General features: G+C 41.6%; 1 protein-coding gene across 1 annotated transcript in view; it reads left to right on the top strand.

Moving 5' to 3' along the window:
• The window catches only part of sipa1l3 (signal-induced proliferation-associated 1 like 3), an 89,530-nt gene that overhangs the window by 14,638 nt on the left and 50,986 nt on the right, over positions 1–23,906 (top strand). Inside the window, exon 2 of the mRNA XM_059330728.1 lies at positions 22,929–23,016. The gene's annotated coding sequence lies outside the window, so the exon portion shown is untranslated. The remainder of the gene's footprint in view (positions 1–22,928; positions 23,017–23,906) is intronic.

Below are 23,906 nucleotides of genomic sequence, written 5' to 3'. Positions count from 1 at the left end.
GAGAAGCACTGGTTTAGTGAGGAGTGGGTGGCGTCACTCGCTAGATCTGTTGCAGCAAATATAAACGAAGGCAGCGCATGTAGACAAAATGGGCGGTACTCACTGCTAACAGTTGATATCAAGGTTACATGGCTTTCTTTACGCCTGGAGAGCGCCACCTGTTGTTCTCAAGCCTCTCTACCTCCCCTCTACTCTTCTTATCGCTACCCCCGAGATCTCTGTCCGCTTGCATCTCTTCTCATCTAACTCTTAGCAGAAAATATGAATATGTCTATTTCCCTTAAATCTCAAATTCTACCTTTAAACACTTCTCCTTTCTCCACCTTTCCCAATTTTTCTCTAAACTTTTTGTCATTAGTCAAATGTTTTCATAGCTGTCTGCTCCTGGAAAACAACTAGGCTAGTGTGTGCTTTTGTAAGCACATGTGCAGCTCAGTGTGGGTGCACATGCATGCGTGTGTGCACGCATGGCTGTACAACCACACCCTGGACTCACGCCATGCTTTAAAGCAAACACAGAGAGAAAGAGAGGCGACTTCTGGAGGGATTTAGCTTGTTGTGACAGCGCTCTGCACTAGTTTAGGCCCGGGACAGTGATGTCTTTGGATCGCAGGGTGAAGAATGAATAAAGTGACAGCCGTGCAGGCCTTCACACCGTCCCTGCTCCTGTAGCCGTGGCCAAGTTTGAGCAACAAAGTGATGATGGTGATACGGTGGTACAGTCCCTCTGTTGGAGTTTTATTTGAGGCTGGTTGGAACAGACACACCTTCCACTCGGCTGTTGTTACTGGCCAAATTCCACCTCTGAGATGCTGCTGTCGGTCCAGATGCCTGAGATACTTTTGAGGGGCTGAGATCTCCATCGGCATGTAAAACTCCCCCTCACCTCTACTGGGTGATTGTTACTGCGACCTGAAGCCAACAAGCACACATGAATTATCTCCTCTGCTTCAGCATCAGAACCATATGCTGGTTAAGAGGGAAACAGGTTTTATAGTAAATCGAGGTTAGTCTCTGGATTCTGAAGGGAAGGTGCTGACAGAATTTCTGCCAGATCCTGTGTCTCTATTTAAATTTTCATAATGGGGTGTTCATATTGGGTAATCAAGGACACACACACACACAATGCTGCTGTGAGTTAAAAGGAGCCACACCTTTCCCCTCTAATCCTCTTTCAGTCAGGACAAACCTCTCTTTACAATATCTTCTGAATAGACTGTTTTCACCTGTGATCATCACCTGCCTCTCATTTTGTAGAAGTTAATTTGTGCGTGAGTTTGAAGCACATAAGCTGTATAGTGTGGTGGCTCCAAAAGTTGCCACCTAAGCAGTGCCTGACTCCACCTAACTCCAGACTAATCCAAAAATGTGCAAGAGAGGAAGAGCATAGGTGAGCTGAGGCGGGCCAAACCAAGCCTGAGGGGAGAAACGTCACCGTTTATTGCACCTGTCACTCAATGTGGCCAATTCTTAATCATGCCCAACTTTGACCCACTTTGTTAATATAATTTAAGAAGTTGAGGTGTATAGAAAAGCCAACCCTGTACAGTTGTCAAAAACAGGGAAATTAGCTATAGAGACCAAGCCGTAAACATTTTACACGTTTATTTTTGGCATTTTACTATGTGGGGTCTATGGAGAGTGACTTGCTCTGGAGTCAACCTCAAGTGGCCATTTGAAGAACTGCAGCTTTTGGCACTTATTTTTAAGCTCTGCAATAAAAACATTTTTCATGTTCATGTGTTTCAGGCAGGAAGCAATACTTTTTAACACACGTCATCATGTCACAGGAGTCACTGACTGGCTGCAGGTATTTTATAAGCCAAAATTCACCACCAAAAGCTAAACTGTCCTCAAACATTAGTTTTGCCGCACTACGCCACAAAATCAAAGTGCCGCAGCTCCTTGCAGCTCTCTACAGGGTGGACTTGTTGCTGCTTGGTGTGTTTTTTTTCACCATTGGGTTTCATCTAAAAGCAAACAATAAAACACAACATGCCAATTATAGCAGTCAAAGAAGAACAAATGGTGTGACGGGGAACATCGCACCAAAATACACAAATACATACAAATTATATGTAGCAGATGTGATAAGTAAATAAGTATTTTTTTTAAAGAATGAATAACAAGATAATGTGTTGTAAAGAGGAAAATCAGAGTGAGATATCCAACTTGTAATTACCAACAGAGTGATTCCAGCCTGTATCTGATCCCTATCCAATATCGGTAGGTGGAGTTACTTTTTCTTTAGAAGAATCAGTCTTTTGTGCACTCAGACTCACAGGAGCAGTGGTGTTTAATTTATACTGTGTAAGATTAGTTTCCTCAGTAGCTCCTCCAACTGCTGCTGTCAATGGAGATGAGTTGAAAGGGACCCTATTTGATCTTTGCACCAAGCACATACACACTTCTCTTCTACATGTGTATGCATTTGAACAAATATCCACTATACAGTTACCTCTGAGCTTTACTTCCGGTGCTATTTGCTCTGTTTTAATTCCCTGGTTTGCTGACCGCATTCTTTGTTTCTCCTTTCTCACAGTTTCTCAGTTTGTACAGTACTTTGTGCAGCTCTGTGTTTCAGCTCAGTCTCAATGGACCCACTGTACTGTATTCTGTTTGCTCTCGCTAGTCAAAGTCCCACAGGCAAACAGTGCCTGGTCTCTCTGGGGCCTGGGACTGTGCTGTGAGCCAGGCCTAGCCGAGCTGCAGTACTACAGTTTCACCGTGGACTCATGTTACCAGTGTCTGCATGGTGACGTTGTGTGAGAAGTGGGGGGGGGGTGTATGTGTGCCTACAAGTGTCGGCCTGGGATTCAGTGTGGACTCCAGATGTATTTTTTTTTGTAAGTGCACACAGATCAATAAAAGAGTCACACAGAGTCAAAGTTCTATCTCTTCACAAAGTAAGAAATGTTCTTGAAAGAAGAGAGTGGGGAGGTGGGAACACTACATCACACTTTACAGTAGGTGTGAGAGAGGAAGAGCTGCAGACCCTTGTAAAAGACGGCAGCACCCCCCCAGGCAAGAAAGACTCAGCCGCTGTTGGTCGTGTCCACATGAAGTTGCGTCTTCATGTTTGGGCGCACGTCTTTTCCGATTTAATCTGCGTCCCTCCACCAGGACGACTCCAGGATTCTTAGGGACTTGAAACCGCTCCCCTCGGCTGGTGTTGGCAGACGGAGGGGAGAGGGAGGGATGGGGAGGGGAGGCCAGAGCGATTATGAGACTTGGGGTGTGCTTTAACCCACTTAGCACACCATCTCAGGGTCTCCTGCCAAAATGGTGAGCTTAGTGCCTTTAATCCTCTTCCCAGAGTGAGCTGATAGTTTGTTGCTTGCGGCTGCTCTCTTGTCTTACTGCCTAGAAATGTTATCTGCGTGAGTTTTTTTTATCCTCCTCTCACAATTTTTGATTATTTTGCACTGCCATGATGTTTTCATTTTAGTGTAGATCTGTCCATCTTGCAGTGAGTATGTGAGGGCTTTGTGTGTGTGAGTTGTCAAGCAGTTTCCTGGTCATAAACACACAAGTGAAGTGGCCCTGCTGTGGTTTGAAGTGAGCCTCCCTGTTGGCCCTTCCAGCGCTCCCAGCCTGCCAGGCAGACTTGTTTATTTGCCCCCCTCCAGACTGGTTTGTGCTGGCCTGGCCTCTGCCCCAGGGGTCTGACTAGAGTCCAGTCCGAGTCCATCCTCTCCCAGCTTACAGCCAGCAGCATCACATGCCTGTTTTCCCCCACACTACGCTGGGCTCCCTCTCTTAATAAAATGGGCTCATAACGCCACGTTCCGTGCATTCTTCATGTGCAGGCTTCTCTCTCCCTTTATCCACATGCATGGACGGGTTGCACTGAGAAACGCAGACCACAACACTAATGAAACCAAATTGTGCACAAAGCTTTTAGTGTGTTCTTGTTTTAGATCTGTTTATTGCCAATATAGTGCATTCCCAACATAGCGGACTTCCACAAAACATCTGAAGAAGTTTTCCTCTTCTGTGCAAGTGGAAGTGTAAAGTGAAGAGCAGAGATGCAGAAGGAGAAGGAGGAACAAGTGATTCAGTGGTGGTCTGTGTTGTTGGAGCAGCAGCAGCCCTGTCACTGTAGCTTTACGTCTGGACTCCCCCTCCTTCTAGCAGAGTGGAGTCATGGCAGAATCGGGGTCAGCCCCGCTTCCTCAGTAGCTAAACAGTCCTTATTCTATCCCTCTTTCTTTCCCCAAAACAAACTCTCTCCTCTCATTGTCCTGTCTCGTATCCGTCATCAGACCTCCTCCTTCAAATCACCCGGTCTCACTTCTTTCTCTCTCATACCTCTCTTAATATCCCTCCTCAACTCATGCATTTACTATGGGTAGCCCCCCCCGACTATGTGCTTGTTAGGAGAAGAGGACAGGGTGAGATTTATAATTAACAAAGGCTGATTCTAGCACTGAAAGGAGGAGCTGTCTGAGAAGTCTGAGGAGGGGAGGACAGGGTAGGGCTGGTGAACAAATTGGGGTTTTTATAAAGAGTATCAAATGCTGAAAAAGGGGCGAAAAAGCACACTGATGATGAGCCACAATGAGTGATGTGATCTAAAAGAGGTTGTGTTTGTGTTTTTGTATGCAAGTTTTGGCCAAGTCTAAGCTGCTTAGCCATGGCACAACTCCACTTTAAAAGCAACCTACAGTACGGTGGTATGTAGTCCAACACTGCATAAAAGCTGTGATGAGCTTAGGCAGCCATGAAGACTCATTACCATCTCATAAAAGATCTTTGTCCCCTCAAGACTACATTATCTCTGGTGAACCACTAGTGCTCTGTGTTGTTGTACATCCTTAGTACAATTACACTCGATCACGCTATCTCTTTCCAAAGGTCACAGTTTATGACTTGAGTTTGATTTAACAAATTTCTCTCATAAACACATTGGAGTTGTGGACTTATGTATTATCATCTTGGTTCATGAATTTCAGGTTACTTGTTAAATCAAGGAAGGCAGGTTGAAGAGGGAATGCAAATGATATCCAAAACGAAGCGTCTGCTTGGCTAAAGAGGAGGCCTGCTCTGAGACGATAAGGCCTGGCCTGGCCTGGCACGGCACAGTCTGGTTGGGTAAACAGATGGCAGAGTGCAGGCCGGTTAGACAGACTCTTAACCATCTGGACTCCAAGTGACACCAGGACCAAGTCTATGTACATACATACAGTACATCTGATACCTGTCTTCTGATGTCAAGGTGATACATCCTAATGTAGAGGGCTATGTGTGATCTAACTGCTACCTGAAGAAAATTATGTGTTTAAAACAACAGTTTGACATTTTAAGAAATGCACTTATTCACATTCTTGCACAGAGTTAGATGAAAATATTGCAATCCTCAATATTTCCCTATTTTAAAATGGAACTGGTGTCGATCTTCTCATCTAACTGAAGTGAAACAGCATATTTCCCATAATATTACGGTGGCCCTGAGGGTCATGATGATTAAAGTGTTCAAAAAATCCAAACCACAGAAAGTTTATAGCAGATCATCAGTTTCACTATCAATCAGTCAGTATAATTGTCGTCATGAAGGGATTGAAAATACGTACAGCATGTACCTTTGCAGGACACAGATACAGAGTTTTCCTGCGTCCTCAGATTGAGTCTAACTCTGTTGGTAAAGCATACAATCTGCCAAGTCAGAGATCCCGGATTCTAATCCTGTATGAGTCAATTTAGAGACAAGCTGGTTGCAGCTTATCAGAAATTACAAGCTTGTTCAAACTAGTCACTGTTTGAATCACTGCTTTGACCTTTTCTCATACGACAATTAGCCTTTTTTTTCCAAAGGAAATGTGGAACTGACAGTTTCATGAGGAACAAAAACAGAAACAAAAAAAAAAGTTCCCTATTTTTTGGGAGTGAGTAACAGATTGAAGTGGGTGGCGCGGCTTTGGACATGTAGTGCTGCGTTGTGCGTCCAAGGTGATGCGGTGGAGCACAGAGGCAGGGCCCGAGCCAGCCCTCAGTCAATATTTGCCACAGTGAGTGCCTTGCCACTGGCAGAAGAACAAACTAAAACATTTCTTAGACAGAGGTACAGAGTTTCTGTGTAAAACCTCCTGCAGCTGCCACTGACTGTGTGTGACACCTGTTCCCCATGTTCTCCAGGTCTGTGTTTATAAAAAGCATCAGAGCAAAACCACAGCACTAAGTGGTTAGTGGGTGGCTGCAGCAGAAGCTTCATTAGATGCTCAAATGTGCAGCATTTGTGTGTATGAGTGTTGCTGTAGCTTAACATTCGCATTTTGAGCTGCTGTTGTGACACGCTGTCAGCAAACAGCTTGGACACAGGCCACCCAGTGAGAAGTGGACGCTCTGCCACCCACTCTCCCTCGCTCCTTCTCCCTCTGCTCAGTCCATCTGGTGGGGAGAGGGAGAAAAAAGACTGTAAGACACAGGTAGGAGGAGCAGCCTGGATGACACAAAATAAATGTGAGAAAAGGCAGCAGGAGGACAGCTAGAGAAATGGGAGGAAAAAACAGAAGATATAGAGATACTAATGAGCTGAGAGGTGTGGGCCGAGGTGTGTTTGTGTGTGAGTGTGTGTTGTGTGTGATAGATTCTGCAACATGTGGCACGTAAAAAGACCGGCTCGTCTCATTACCCAGACCTCCCAGTTGCTTCCCACTCCAACCGTACAGAAAGTTGTAGGTTTGGTTTTGTGCCCAGCATTCCTGTTTCACTCATGAATATATCATTTAGAATATATATCAATGATTTTATCAGCACTCTACCTTGAAAAACCTTAAGCTGACATTTATAATACCAAAGCTCTCCTACAGTTTCAGTTTGGATTAAGTCAGCGGTGACTCATGGCGTAGTGAAACTCGATTGCCGGGTTTGCTCAGAGTCATCCTCTGTGCCGTGTATGCTCCTGCGATGAAGTTGTATTTCCTGTTTTGCCAGGAGTTCCAGGCTTTGTTTGGGGGTTGTGGGTTCGGGCTGTTTGAACGTGTTTATATGAAACATTTTTCCACAAGAGTGACGGTCGGGCACGGAGACACAGATGCATAGCCACAACCTTGATTCTTCTTTAAACCAGTGAGATCTCCTTTGTAAAAATGTTTGTAGTCTATATGAGCACCAGTTACTCTTTCATAGCTATGTCACTGCCAAGAGGGGAAAATAAACCACAAAGCCATATTTATTATAGATTAATATTCAGTGTGGCCTCACTGAAGAGTAAAATGGAAAGGAGATCAATCACACTTCTTGTGGTCTGCATGTGGTATCACCACAGCAGCCATGATATGAAGTTATGTGTTTGACTAGGTGCTCGTCAGCTCCAGCAGATCCACAGATCCTCTGCAGCAGCCTGAGGCTGCATTCACACCAGATCAGGCAGTGCAGCGATTAGCCGCGGGGTTGTGTGAAAGTGTGGGAGTGACACTGAAAAAGTCCTGTTTGTGTGTCATAACTTTGTCAACTTTAACTGCACCTGAAGGCAGTACAGCTGCTTGACAACAGCTTGTTGCAGGAAACACAAATTCCTCACAGAATTCCTCCAACAAGCTTCCATGTAGTCAGTCACTACACAAACTCTTGGGCAGCTACTTCCAGTATCGACCTTTAGTCCCTGGGCAGGTGAAAGGAAACAATAAAACACAAATTCATTCAGTGCATTTACATGCACAGTTTAATCGAGCTATGCTTAAAAATCGATTTTGGCATCTAATCAGACTTCTGTCCTTGTCCCAGTTTACATGCAACTGAGAAAATTAAATAACTGACGAGAACGTGTCCTCCTCCTTAACACTGGGTGGCGATATGCGTTGTTTCAGCGGGTTAATGTGGCGCCCTCTCCGCTTGACCTCAGTTTGACACTTTGTGTCGTCGCTACTGACCGGCTACAAGACTGGCTAACATAAGCTAATGTGACCGGCTAATGTGACTGGCCAACATGACTGGCTAACATAAGCTAATGTGACTGACTAACGTGACCGGCTAACATAAGCTAATGTGACCGGCTAATGTGACTGGCTAACATGACTGGCTAACATAAGCTAATGTGACTGGCTAAAGTGACCGGCTAACATAAGCTAATGTGACCGGCTAAAGTGACCGGCTAACATAAGCTAATGTGACCGGCTAATGTGACTGGCTAACATGACCGGCTAACATAAGATAATGTGACTGGCTAATGTGACTGGCTAACATGACTGGCTAACATAAGCTAATGTGACCGGCTAAAGTGACCGGCTAACATAAGCTAATGTGACCGGCTAAAGTGACCGGCTAACATAAGCTAATGTGACTGGCTAACATGACTGGCTAACATAAGCTAATGTGACCGGCTAACATAAGCTAATGTGACCGGCTAATGTGACTGGCTAACATGACTGGCTAACATAAGCTAATGTGACTGGCTAAAGTGACCGGCTAACATAAGCTAATGTGACCGGCTAAAGTGACCGGCTAACATAAGCTAATGTGACCGGCTAATGTGACTGGCTAACATGACCGGCTAACATAAGCTAATGTGACCGGCTAAAGTGACCGGCTAACATAAGCTAATGTGACCGGCTAATGTGACTGGCTAACATGACTGGCTAACATAAGCTAATGTGACTGGCTAAAGTGACCGGCTAACATAAGCTAATGTGACCGGCTAATGTGACTGGCTAACATGACCGGCTAACGCGACCAGCTAATGTGAACGGCTTTCTTAAATGTTTTAGGGGGTGGAGCATGGGAGCATGCACACATGCGTTGTCTTGTCATACATGCCGGCAAAAATCCTATTCCAAACGCATCATCTGGGTGTCCTAATCAGAGTTGGAGAACTCCGACATTAGTCATTAGTCGGACTAACATGTTTACATGCACTACAGTTGTCCAGTTGTAGTCAGATTAAGGCAATAATTTGTTTTTTTTGAAGAGTCATGTAAACGTACTGATTGTTGTGTTTTTTTATTTTTTTATTTTGTGCTGAAGTTGTTCTCGCCCCCATCTCCTGGCAGCAGGGATGTTTACTATACTCCATCACAACTCACTGGTTACATGATTAGCTACAGCAGTTTCTCCAAAGGTTGAGTCGGTTTCAACTTTTTACACTTTTGTCACAGCCCAAATGCACGTTTCGCTGCATCAACTGATTTTGTGTGACTATAGCCTAATGCATGAATATATGTCTGGTTTGATACTGGAAATAACTGCAATTGTTAAAAAAATGTTGCACATAAGAAAAAATCTAACAGCTTGGATAATAACCTGTTTGTTTATCGCTGGTAAGATAATCAGGAAATAATAAACAGGTAACAGTAAACAGGGAACAAGCCAGATTTAGCATTTAATTTAAGAGGATGTAAATGTTATGAGAGGATGTAATGTGCATGGCAGCGTTTTAACTTGTTGTAGTTTTGTCCTGTGATCTGTTAGATAATTCAGATAAGTGTTGTCTTGTTTCAAGCTACATTCATGAAACGTAGTGGCAGAAAAAGGGGGACATGGTTGGATGAGATAGACATGAATTTTTGTACTTTAAGTTTAAAAATATACTTGTAAGTCAATTTCTTTAATTAGTATATAAATCTTGCTGTTTCTACTTATTAAGCAATTAAGTTAATGTTACAATTACTAGAGAGTGAACTGTGCAACACTCCAGACTGTCGACAAATGTTCTGATTAGCACACTTTTTAAGAAATCTGTTGTGTTCAGCAGTAGTAAGCTCTGCTTGCCAAATTTCAGTCTGTGAGAAATTTCAGCCTGCCGTTAAAAATTTGCCTGAGTGGCTGTTAAAACACAGAGGATCATGTTTTTGGGGTTCCCCCATGCATTCCTACTCCTCGTATTTTCCATGTTTCTTGCCTGTAGATCCTTTTCAGCATTTCCAATTCTCAGAACCTCTTTCTCTGGATAAAAGCAAGCTGATCCCAGAAATGTCTCACCAACCTGACCACAGAAAAGTCTACAGTGAGAGAAGTGACTGAGGCTATATGTTTTGGCTAATTCTAACTTATTGGAGCATGATGTGTAATTTAATTTATCTTATACCTCAAAGAAACAGAGTTAAATCGTTGTGATCAGTGGATTCATTTTCTCCCAGACACTGGCATGGCATAAACACAGCTCTTTCTCTCTCATAATGTGGGACTCGGTGGTTGCAGCAATAAATATTAAAAAGGTTTGGAACTTAGTAGGCAGTTTTTACTCGGAGGTACAAGAGGAGAGAGAGGAAAGGGGAGGAACAAGGGAGTGGTAGCTGTGTTTTTAATTTCCTCCAGCAGCTCTTAGCCTGCTTCTGCTGCTCTGCTGCCTCCGTCTAGAGTCCCTGTGGTGGATTGAAGGGGTCTGGGTCAGGATCACCTCGGGACAGGGTGGTGATGGGGGTGGGTGCCCAAATTTAGATGAAAATAGAGGTTGTGTGAGGACAAGAGGAGACATGATTTCTCAAGAGTAGTTAGAGTTTTCTGCATTATGTGTTGAAAAATGTTTTCTATTTAAATACTTCATATTTAACACACACTAATACAAATATTTCTGTGATAGGCCAATACTAGAAGAATCAAAGCCCGGCACTTCTTTATACACCTCTGATCTTTCACAAGGATATTTCAGCATGTCATGTCATGGTGTGAATGATTAGAGGAGAAGGTATAGAGCGGTATGTTTGGGATGTGTGTGCAAAGACTTGTTGTCCTGCAGAAAAATGGAGGGCTCATGCAGAGTCTTTTTAGGCTTTTATTGAGCCGTGTGGCCTGTGAGAAACCTGTCACATCTTACTATGTCATTGCTGGAATCGAGGTGAACTTGAGGTGAGTGCTTTGTACCTGAGGGTGCGTGAGAATAACTAAAAGCCTTTAACTGCATTAACTAGGCTAGTTTATTTGACGTCCTTCATTTAGAAAGCTCAAGCAGTCAGCATCAGGTTTTGTTAATAAGAGGCAAATTAAAAGCGAGCCTGTGAAACTGCTTCCACTCTTTACCGTCCCTCATTTCATGGACTGAATAATCTCTAAATTCGACAGCGGTTAAACCCTTTTACTTGTTCTGAGATTAATTTGACCTTACAGTATTACACCCACATTATGCCAAGTTTTTCCCACACTTTGTCTTCGGCCTTACCACTGACTGTGGTACAAATCCAGTTACAGTAAATACTGTCTGCATAGAAAACCCCAAAGGAGTCCGTCATTTCACAGACATCAGAGGAACCGGCGGGCACTATTATCTCTATCTCTGACCGCTATCTCCCAGCCATGCCACTCTCTCTCTCGCTCTCTCTCGCTCTCTCTCTACCAGCTGAGCTTATCTAGGCCATGCAGCTCCACAAATGCTGGGTTGGAGGCAGCTGCAGTCATAGTTTCAAAGCTGCAAATCAGTCAAAAGGCATGACTCCATCATAAATCACATTATTACTAGCTTGATTTTCAAGTGTAGTGACAATCTCTGACCCCCGGTTTGTCTGTGTGAGTCATTCATTCTGCAGAGACAGTAACTGAAGGAAAAATGATCTGCAACAGTCAGGTTTGTCTCCTTTGGGAGTTCACAAAGTCTCTATACAATAAGGTCCTAACTGCCTCTTCTCTCAATGGCACCATTCAGGGAGAAAAATCAAACAGTGAGAGGCCTCGTGAAAAAGGAGAGGGAGAGAGAGAGAGACTGGCTGGGTTTGTGTCAGAGGCCTTCTTTGTTTGACTGCACTGTAACCCCACCACACACACACACACACACACACACACACACACACACACACACACACAGACATACATACACACGCCCCTTGACCTTCTTTTGCTATTGTCGATGCATCATGCAGAGGAGGTTGCAGGAAAGAGGACAACAGTGTCACTTCTCATTAATCAGCCATGTATAAAAATCATGGAGATGTCACTCAATTTTAGTCTATAAAATGTGAGAAAATCATGAAAAGTTAACAACAAAGTGATGGCTCCATATTGCTTGTTTTCTCCAAGTAAAAGTCCAAAAACAAAGACAATTCATTTCTGGAAAAAAAAAGAATTGAATTGATTAGCAAAATAGTTAGCTATGTCTCTGCCTTGCCCCAGCGCACATTTAGATCTCAGATTTAGATATAGATATAGATCCTTTAGTCAAAGAATGTAAAAAAAAAAAAAAAATACCTCTCTAGTGACACACTTTGTAAAGATACAAGTCAGTGTAATCAAGGTCCAACATTTTAAGTGACATAAACATTTAAAAAAAAATCTGAGTGAAGGCGGACTTTAAAGCTTCCTTTTTAAGGTATTACAGGTATTTTTATGCTTTTAGACAGTATACAGGTGATAGAAAATGAGGAGAAAGACGACCACTGACATGCAACCACGGTCCCTGACCGGACTTGAACTTGAATGAATGATTTGAATGTTGCCAGATCCCGTTCTTAGCCTTAAATACCCTTTTTGGCCGGTTTCTGTGCCTGCACTGATTAAATAATCTGTTTTTAGCGAGGTGCATGGAGGAATGTGCTTTAGGAATTTTTTTGATTGAGGCTTACCCCGTGCTTCACCCTCCCTGATGCGGTCACTGGAAGTAGTAAGATGGACTCTTAAGTCTGTTGCTTGGCCGGCGGTCTGATCAGGCTGCTGAGTGAGCGCCTGCATCTGTTTACAGCAGCAGCACAGTATGTATAGAGACGGAGGAGTGTACTTCAAGAAGGCCAAGCTGTTAACCCTGACCTCTGACCTCCATTTGAAGAAGGGAGTTTCCTTATGGGGATCAATAATACATCACATAAGAATCATTACATGGCCTTCAGACATCGTCTACTGCACAGCTCTCACCGTGGCTCTCAGAGGATAATGTAGATGGTGAGACCAGCTCTTCTGTGCCAGATATAGTGTTTCTATATAAGTAAAGCTTCCGGAGAAAAGCCCTGACTCCCTCCCAGCTGTTTGACACATCGTCTCTCCTCCCTGCTGGAGGCTTTCTGTTCCCGGAGCCTCATCATCATTTAGCCTCATTAGCCTGTCACTGCTCTGATTCTGTTACAGGAAGAACTTTCAAAATACCCAGCAGAACTTCCTGACAATATACTCCCTACAGATACCAATTATTTTTTTATTCTACTTTGAGTAGGGGTGTGCCATATCGTATCCTTCACAATAATATCGGTATATTTTTTTATGGTTAAAAAAATGCATATCATGATATTGGCAACATTCTTACTTCTTGATGTAGTGGTTAAAGTTGTTTTAATCACAAAAAGCTATTTACTCCATGTCGCTAAACACATGCAGCTTTCAAAATAAGAGCACAGTGTGTTAAGAGAATCTACCACAGAATTTACAAGAAGACTGTCAAAATAAGATGCCTTGAATAAAACATACAAGAACCTTTATTCTCCTTTACAATATTTCATTAAAATATGCCTCCGGAACCTCTAAATGGTTATTTTTATTATTTGCTCATACTCAAGAGTCAAAAGTAAACTTTTTGTATTTGGCAACTGTTGAGATTTGCACTTCACACTACATTTTAGATTTGTATTTATTTAAACAGACTAAAAAAAATCATATTTTCTATATCTTTTTAGGTATTTCCTAATATCGTCAAGAATATCGTTATCGCAAAAAATGCCTGTAATATCGTGATATTCTTTTAGGGCCATATCGCCCAGCCCTAACTTTGAGCATGATAAATGTTTTTTCTATAAGATAAGCTGAGCTTCATTTTTGAGTCAGTTTGATTTTGTCTTAAATACAATCAAAGAAACAAGACTATACCATACTTCAGCTATATTGGTGCTTAAAAAATAATTCAACATTTTGGAAAGTGCGTGTATTTGGTTTCCTGCAGAGTTAGATTATAAGATTAATACCTCACTCATGCTCATTAACATGATAAAACAGTTTTTCTGTGATATTGAGGTTCACACCCAGGTGCCCTAATATGCACCATGGAAACAACCACATGGAAGACCTTAAATCAGGGAACAAAATAATGTGCAAAACACAACAGCTGCAAACATGTCTGCCAGTTTATTGTGTCAGCTTCTTGATTTTGGCTCTAAAGAAGGCCATAATTTTTACCTGCAGGCAGTAAAATGAGGTTATTCTGAGCCTCTGCTCTGATTATTCGTCTATGTATTTATGGGATTTGGGTGAGATTATGGTAATAGACCAATGATTACCAACCCCTTCATCACAATCAGATGGCTGATTGTGTTGTTTTGGGGGAAGTATTGTAGCCTCTGACTGACCTCAGAGCGCAAATCAATCACAGCTTTATAAATTGTATATATTTCTGGTTAATTTGAGAAAATTAGCAGTGACAGTCTTTGAAAACAGTAGTACAAATTGCTAATTTGTTGTTGCTGCCGCAGCACACGGTTATCTGCCTGCTCCTGTTCTGCCAAGCTGCACTTGTTGCGTACGAAGGGGAAGCACTAGCTAATCACTATTGTGCCAGACAGATTGAATATGACAGATGTATTTACTGCAGTTGAATTGCTCTCACGATCTGCCTGCAGAGCTGTCAGCATCTTGACAGGTGAGCAAACATGAACCCAACATTATTCCCAATTATAAAAGCATATGTCACTGATACAGTGCACCGGCAGCCGTGCTCGCCCAGCTGCCTCTTGACAAAGCGCATCATTTTTTACATAGTTCTGCATGTAATGATTAATTATAGCAGTGAAGTCTTTGTTTTTCAACAGCACAATGAATAGCCGGCAACAGGGATTAGTGTCCAGGTGAGAGATCTGTGGCATGCTGCACCAGCTGTGTGTAAGATCTCACTTACATTTTGAATGCAAAGTTTTCTCTTTGGCTAATAGTGAAAAGCAATATTTTGGAAACAGTGTTTTTGCTTTTTTTACTGTGTTGTCAAATTACACAAAACAGGGTCTGTCTGATAATCTGGAACAAGATTCTTGCTGCAAATTAGGGTTTTCACATTTACAACATTATGATCTTGTTGTCAGTCACTCTGTTTATTGTTGTTTTTAATGTAACATAATGTGCAGGCTTCAAACTGTCATACATACATACATACATACATACATGCCCACTTGTCTTTGAACACTTTGCGGAGACTGAAAATAACATTAACGTTAACATTAATCACAAAACTACAACAAAAAGGTACATAAAATAAGCAAAATGATGCACCATGACAACCACTTTTTTTTTTACAGAGGACTTTACACTGACTAAGGGTTAGGTGTAAGGTTTAAGATGTAACTTATGCCTGCCCTGGAACTATTTCCACTGGTGCAACCGTGAAAACGTTGGTAGCACCTAAACTCTAATCTATGTTGGAAAATAACTTCATGCATTTTACTTTATGCATAACTGGAGCAACCCACATTAATTCAGTTGAAACACTGCTGATCGTCCTGATGATGCATGAGGTGTAACACAAATCATATTAGCATTTTTTGCTGCGAGAACATAAAACTGAAAATGTGTAAATGCAAGCATTTCATATACTTTTAATATGCATTACAAGTTATATATTTTTTCATCAGTGATATTAAGATAATAGATTCAGCTGCTATAGTATTGGCAGTATTGTAGTTGCAGCTGTAGAAGTAACAATATGCATATTTGGCTCATAATACCTAACATGTCAGCAGTTGGATGGTTAAAATTTTAGCTGGAAACTGGATTTAAGTTTAGTAGCATAGTAATTAAGCCATAGAAGCAGTGATAAGATAAAACAAATGCATTATTAATTTAGACAATAAATTATTAACATACGATACAGGAGTAAAAACCAACAAACAGAAATCCCAGGACCATTATCTTTTTCCATGGAGCATAAGTACTACTAAATTATTTAATAAATGTTGAACTTAAGCTATGCCATAATATCCTATAAGTGCTGCAGTAAACATGCCGTCCTGCCTCAGTCTGTGTGTAAATGTGCGTGTGAGCGAGTGTTTTCCTCGACGGTCCGTGTGCACGCCCTCGGGTTAATCAGTGTGGAGCAGCAGTAGCACACTGTTCTCCCCTGAGAAGTCTCTGTGGGAGCTGCAACAGCTGTGACGGTGTAAGTCACCCCGAGGACCCGCCGTTACCGCTGCACACACACACACACACACACACACACACACACACACACACACACTCAGGCTCACCGCACACCCATGAGGATCGAGGTCGAGGCCAACAGCACAGCTGAGGGCTTGTAGCTTCCTTAATATCTCTCTTCCATATGGTTTTACATTGTCAACAGCAAAGTAGCTTTATTGTGATAATTGTGAAAAAAATTCTCCACTGTTTGTGTGTCTAAGCTGTCTCTAGGTGCTTTTAACCCATTGAAGCCTGGAAAGCGGATACATCGTTTTGTAGTATTTGTATAAGCTCTCAAATACTTTTAGAATTTAATTTCTATCTGCTACAGAGGCTGAAAAATCTATTATTTAGTAGAAGCGTGACACTTCTGTTGAATTTCCAGAAAAACTTCAGGTTTTAGAGGGTTATTTTAAAATCGCCCAGAGGTTTTACAGGCATTTTAGGCCTCAATGGGTTAAACAGTGTCAAGAATCTGACCAAAGTATGATATCTCCTGTCAGTGTAACTTATCCCTGCATGTCATCCCTCCTCTACAGCCGTGTAAGTCTTGTCAGGAATGTGCCCTCTGGCTTGAGTTTGGATCAAAGAATTAGCGATGTGTTCATTTCGCCTGGTGTTGTGTCTGACCTGAGCGTCACTGCACAGGAATGCGTCTGGCAGTTTGTTGCGGGGCCCGGTCCTCCTGCTGCAGCGACAGGTAGCACGCCGACAAAATCTAGATGGTAATCGAGAGACCACCTGACGCCAGGTGATATGCCTTGATGAGTCAGGAGAATGGCAGCGTGGTGACAAACTCTCCTCTGATATGTTTCAAACATGCAGGCCTCTGCTCTCAAGGAAGTCATCCTCATTTACAGGAACTGTCTGAAACGTCTTGTGGTTGTTTAACCTGTAAACTTCCAGCCATAAAGAAACGAAAGTTTACCCTTTTAATACTTCTGCTAATCCTGCGTACTTACTCTGTCATCAGGTTCAAGCTTTGCAGATGTAATTGAAAAGCCTCTCCTTTCAGCTGGCTGTGGAGCAGCATATGGCTGGTTAACTCGCCCATAGATAGTGTCCGGGACAAGCATCTATAGAAAATGTAAGGAATTTGCTAGGCTGGATTATGCTATGGAAACAAAAACAGATGCTTGAGGTCTGCTGATGAGTGCACTTTTACAGCCCTGAGCTTTTTTTCATGTCTTTGAAGAGTTCAGAGCTCATTCTGACGTGCTTTGATGCTTGTGTGGCACGTGGTCGCGAGTAGAGAGAGAGCGAGAGGACACGGACAGACTGATTAAACCACAGGAGGAGAAGGAACAGATCTGAGGACAGTTGCTTTGCAGACATAAAGGCTAATTTAAAAAGAAAAAGCTCCACTGCAGCACCTTGAATGAGCAAAGTTTGGAGCCCGTGCTGTGTGATGCTGCTGCAGTCTGCTGCATCAGGCTGCAAAGTGACCAGCTGATGGTGGCTGATGTGGATTACTGCGTCTTATTATTTACAGCTCCGCTCTCCAGGTTGTGTGTCCTGATTGCCTGCGGCCTGCCGCCTACATCATACATCTTTTTGCTGGTGCACCTTCCCGTTCCCATGGCAACCAGCACCAGCATAGCGATCAAACAGCTACAGCAGCATTTCCAAGTGGTTTTTGGTGAAAGGAGCTCTGTATTATTGCATATGACTTCATCACTGTATTTTCCTCTTATGTTGCCCAGAGTTGAAGCATATAGTCAGTGGATTTCACCCAGTCCTTTAAAAATTGGAGAAATGTCTGAAATTTTGAGTTTATTGTTTGTTTCTTTGTGTCAAGGAAGCTCAGATTGATATATTGTTAACATGGGGCAGTAATCACTTTAACTGTAAGTAATAATTAATAAACAAACACCTACATACTTGCAGCGAGCTCAGGATTCTTTCCAAATTCTTTCTGAGCAGATAATTACAGCTTCTGTTGATGGATGGCAGTAAACATGGTGTTTGGTGACTTGCAGAGAGAATGATAATAATGCCATGTAGGGCTGGGAGATATATCAAAAATATTCTGTCCTAATAGAAGTCATTTCATATCTCTATCATATCACAATATAGCATGTTTTCTGGTAATGCAGTATGTATACAGTATAGTCTGTACTAAAGGAGTTGAATAATAAAGGTGAATGAATGAATGAAATCCTGAACATTACTCTTAGAAAGCAGTACTCACAATGTTTACATTATTCTCCACCATTATTATTTGAATTTGTTAATGCAAAAGGAAAAGATTAATACACATCATCATCTTTAAGATGCACCTTTATTTTGAAATTCATACTTTATTTATTTATTCTATTTATTAAAAAAAAAAAGTAGATTGTTTTTCATTCAAATGTCTGGACAGGCTCAGTAATATATTCATTAAATCATATATTAGTTCTTTTTTGTAAATTGATAGAAATGAAACTGATTGTGTTAAATGTGCAAATGATATCGCCTCATATTGATATAATATCGTACTGTGATGAAATTTGTGATTTACATCCTAAAAATCATTATATTGAGTTGTGATGCCCAGCTCTAATATACTGCTTGACGTGTGTCAGTTAATGCAAACTGTGCACGCTTACTTTGCAAGTTCATACTGGAATGTTGGAGCAGGCGGATCATCAATCTCATATTTCCAATAAATCTCCTTTCATATTGATCAGCTCCAGAGGAACCCTCCGCTTGATTTACTTGCAGCGTGTACATGGATACTTTAAGAGCACACTGTCTGCTTTCATTCGGCTTTTCTGGTGGCTTTCCCTCCTGCGACACTCCCACTCCATCCTGATTTCTTCTTCACAGCGGGACAGAGCCAAGTGTCACAAGGTTTTTTTCTTAACACTCTTATTTTTCTATTTGAAAAAGACGAGGTGTTGAATCCCGGGGGAAGACAGAGGGGCATGCAGGGGGACGGAGATGTGAAAGGGATTAAAGTGTGGCGGTCCCCACCTCCCAGTGTTGAGTATGAATGGGGCTGCCCACCCCTCTCTGCAGGGGGTTCCCTCCCTCTCCTGCAGCATGTGTTCTCATTACACACTCCACACTACAGCAGGACACCTAAAGGATATGCAGACTCAATATTCAGAGAGAACGGAAGTGACATAAAGAAAAAGTTCTAGGAAAAATAATGAAACGTTTTGTTTTTTTGTGTACAGTGACACTAGGCTGTGACATTCTTCAGGCTTGAACAGGATACTACTCCAAAAGCAAATTATTTTTAGTAATTTCCACATGTTTTCAGTGTATTGGAAGTGAATTTTTAAAGTAGGGCTGAAACTAACTAAACATTAATTTAATTTTCAGTTAATGAAAAAAGGCTTGTTTTATCCCAAACAAAAAAAAAATGGTTTTCAGTAATATAAAATGGAGAAAATGAGCAAATACTTCAGAACCTGGATCCATAAAAGGTTTGCTGTCTTTCCTTAAAAATGATAAGGTATTAATTATCAAAACAGTTACCAATTTGTAAATATGTATATATATTTTTTTCACCCCCAAGTTCACACATGTAACCAATTATTAAAAACAATTTTCTCTGAATTTTTGTCACATTACATTACTGCCAAAGTAAATTTACATGCATAGAGTAATTTAGATTAAATATCACAACGTTATGCTTAGATCTGGTTCTGTTTTCTAAGAAGCATTCATCACACATGATTGGTTCAAGGTCCGTCAGAAATTTGAAAATCAGAGCATAATGTTTTGTTTTTTTATTTTCTTGCCAGGATAAATGGTGTAATAGAATAGTTTATATGGTCTAGAAATACAACAATAAGCTAGCAGGTTTTATTTAAGAATGGATATCAAAGCAAACATCCATCTGATTCTCAGAACTTTAGACATCAAATGAACAGTCTGTTGCTCTCTTCCAACACACAGTATGAGTAAAACTTCCATAGGCTGAACTCTGGAGGAGTGCTGACGCAGCAAATTCTCTGAAATATTCATGCATCACAGTTGTGACAGTAATCCATCTTAATCACAACACAACAGAAGTGATGATGAAGCCACTGATGCCTACACTGACTCCCTTTTCATTCAGTTTTGGTTACACTCCTACCGCAATGAGAAAAGATTTACACGTCTCCTCTGAAACACCCCGAGCAGATGTATTTATTCATGTATAGAATTATTACTGCTGAACTCGTAGTCTAAGTATTGAAAACATACTGTATGTACACAGACAAGGAAGAAGCCAACTGTTCTCTGGCTGACTGACAGTTCTTCTGTCTGGCAGGATGCAGAGACTCAATGATTAGAAATATACAGCAGACTCTCAAGACTCTACCAGTCACACAAATGGACTGTGCACCAGGTTCTCTGCGCTGCTCTGCTTCCTGTAAAGGTTCAGTGATGTTCAGTGTTTGTGGAAGCCACACAGGTCATTTGTCTTCATCCTGGTCTTCATGATTACGCTGTCAAACTAGTTCTGCAGTGTGTTTTGAGACTTTTACTGCGTTTTCAGGCAGCCATGAGACCCAGTGGACTTAACATGTTCCACTGACATCAGAAATGTTTGAAAGAACCAATCCAGATGTTGTTTTCAGATACAGGTACTTCAGGAATAGCAGCAATGCCACAAATACCAGTTATCTGATCCTCACACCAAACATTTTAAGCTGCATCGGTGTCACAGAGGTGATGATTCAACCCTGTGGCAGTTTGAGAGGTTGTACTTGTGGTGTGTGTTTGTGTGGTTTACCAGCTATGTGAGTCTCTTCACTCCTGCTGTTGTTGAGCTTCTGACCACTTTGCCAAAGTCGTTTGTGGCTGTGACTTGTAAGTCAGGTGTCAGCCTCTGTGGAAACCTGTTAATGCCAAAAAATACATCAAAACACTCATGGTTATTGTGTTTTGTTTAAGCCCACACACTGGTTGCATCTTGATGCATCAACTCTCTAGGAAAGCCAGTTCTTCAATACTACGTAATGAGTGTCGGTGCTCAATATATCTTTAAGGCATTGTCTGAAATGCCCCCTTTTTATATGGTGTTGCTCACAGCCAATCATCACAAGCACTGGCCAATTACCATTTCAGTAAGACCAAAACAATCTGTGGTGTGGTGAAGTCAAGTGTTGGTTGATCAGTGTGTAAAGTAATTGGGTAGAAATCATTTGGAAGTGGAGGCGTGGTCTTGGCATTTTACACAACAAGTAGAAAAAAACAAGATTTAACATAATGTACTCTATTGGTATTATTATCGATTTAACCTCTTAAAACCCACCTGCCCTCCAGCTTAGGGTTAGACTAAAATAACCTTTTGAGCCAAAGCTTATAACAGAAGAACCGTAAGGCCAAAATGCATTTATGAAGCTTTATTTGAATGGTAACATCTTCTAGTGTCTCAAAATGTCCCTATTTAGCAAAGGGCTGAAACGAAACCTAAACTTTAATCAGTTAAAATAAACAAAAATTGTTTTGGGATAACCCTAATCACCCTCTTGTGGATAGGTGGGTACTGGTATTTATACCAGTATTTCCATCATCATATCATCAGTGTGTTTTTTTGTTTTTTTGCCAAACTTAAGAAAACAAGTACAAACACTTGCAAAGTAGGCAGCAGCACTGTTAAATGACGTGCCAAGTAGGATTTATTGCATGAGCTGCTGTTTTGGAAACAGAGAGCCTTCTTCAAGGGAAACGTTTGACACAACATTGTATTTATAGTTTCTGGGGAAACCAGACGTATGAAATCATTTGTTTACAAAATATTAAGTAAACCCCATTGTTCATCACTCCATTCTTAATATCTGTCACATTTTACTACTTTACTTATTATAGTTATGTGTGTGGGGCCTCTTTTTTTATTAGGTGTCTGTTTGTTTTTGCATATGTTTTAGTGTGAAACAGATTTGATTTTAAAAAAAAATGAATATGGTTGAGTGTGTGTGATGATGTCTGCACACAGTACCTGTAGTATAATCCCTTTGAGGCGGGGGTCTGTGGTGAACCGTCTGCCATGGTTGGGGAAGTTTTCACTTACGGTTTAATTTCATTTTCAGGGCAGTGAAGTGAATCCTGATCCTTAAATCCATGCTGACGCTGCTGAACAGAATGACACTTTGCTATAGGAAAATAGACACTCACACCATCATTGACCCCCATCCACCCGGCCCCCCCCCCTCAGCTAAACACAGTGGTATTATGCTTGCCGTGACAGTGTAAGTGGACCTTGATTGATCAGTATTGATTAGAACTGTATTTGTCAGACAGTAATGGGCCTCCCCCTCAGGACATTATGTCTGCTGAGTCCCACCCGCCCCCTCTCCTGGACCCCCTTCACCTCTCTCTTATTTGTCCTCCTTGTATTTGAAGCGCCCCTCCCCCTCTGTTCTCAGGCCCTCGACCTCTAATCAAAGAGCACAGCCCACTTCACTTCACTTCACTTTACCTCCACTTCTTCTCATGCTCAGAAAGGTCGATGGGGACAAAATCAGAGCACATGTTTTTGTTTCTGTATACGTCAGTATTTAATATTTGAGATATTAATGAACGCATGTTTTTACAGAGGCAAAGTGCTGCAAAACCTACATGACGTGTTGTTTGTGTGCAAGCCAGTCTGTGTGTATTCAAACATGTTTACAGTGCAGATGCTGTCGGTGTGCAGAGAAACCGCCCGAGGCCTCTTTGTTCAGACTCCTTCCAAACAACAGACATGTCTGTGACCTGATGAGCGTGGAACTGATTACAGCTGCTCCACAGAAACACACCCTCAGTTATTAGCAACACACGCAGGCTATGTGGCAAAAAAAAGCTTAAAAACAACACAATATGTCAAGTGTGTGAAGATTAACTAATCATATCACATTGTTTCAATAATTTGCAAAATTCACAAAAACCTTAAGTCATTTTAATAACTGTACCAAAGAGTAACTGTAGAGCTAAATGTTTCTCATATTCTCCTACAGACTAAAAGACGAGGCCTTCCCTTCCTGCACTGTGACGTCACACCTCACCTGCCTCACCTGCAGACTGCACAGCTGAAGGCAGAACAAGGTAACATTTGATGTTGCACATCTGTGTGTCATCATTTTGCAGAAGCTTGTATTTTGTTCATTTTAATCTAATGGTTTTTATTAGGTTTGTCTTGACCAAACAGTTTTGTGGCTGTGTGATCCATTTTTCTTGACTTATCTTGATGCTTTAAATCTAATATTTTCTCTTCTAATCGCTGTGATCTGTACGTTATTGTTCTAATCTGCCACTACCAGTATTTTAGGCTATGTGTGTGTGTGTAGATGTGTCGATGTGAATAGATGTGTTAGTATTTGTGTTTGCCACTGACTGAAATAAAAAGGGAACTTTGGTGGGTAAGTACCCAGAAGGCTGAAAATGAACTGGTTCATTAGAAATCAAGAGATAGTCATCAGGTCATTACCCTCATCTTGCTGTCTAACACAATCTCCATATAGGGACAAAAAGAAAGACAGAATAGGTGTGTGTTAATTGGTCACAAAGGTATTTATTTCTGTGTGTCTGTCTGTGTGTGTGTGTGTGTGTGTGTGTGTGTGTGTGTGTGTGTGGATACTTCTAGATGCTTCAATTTAACTTTGAACTTGCTTCACTCACAGAGCGTTTAGTTCTAAGAAAAGAGAGACTTGATAAAAAGGCTAATTGACTTGATGACCTGGATGTTTTTCTGCAGTATGGTGAGCTGTCTGCTGTCTCCAGATAAAGCACTTCCTCATCTGCATTTTGTACCGATAATAAAAAGCGGGTCATCTGTTATAAGCTCACTTTTCTACTCCAGTCACAACAGAGCTCCCAGCTTCATCAGGACTCTCCTCTGAGTCCGATACTGTCTATGATTCAGCTGACTGACTGAGATCTCCAGTAGTTTCTGCCGATGATTTCTGGTTGTTGTCATTGACTTGTTATCAGCAGCT

Source organism: Centropristis striata, chromosome 4, assembly GCF_030273125.1.
Source record: "Centropristis striata isolate RG_2023a ecotype Rhode Island chromosome 4, C.striata_1.0, whole genome shotgun sequence".
NCBI classification, from domain to species: Eukaryota; Metazoa; Chordata; class Actinopteri; order Perciformes; family Serranidae; genus Centropristis; species Centropristis striata.
The sequence above is the reverse complement of the archived record's forward strand: the minus strand, read 5'-3'. Positions and strand labels throughout refer to the sequence as shown.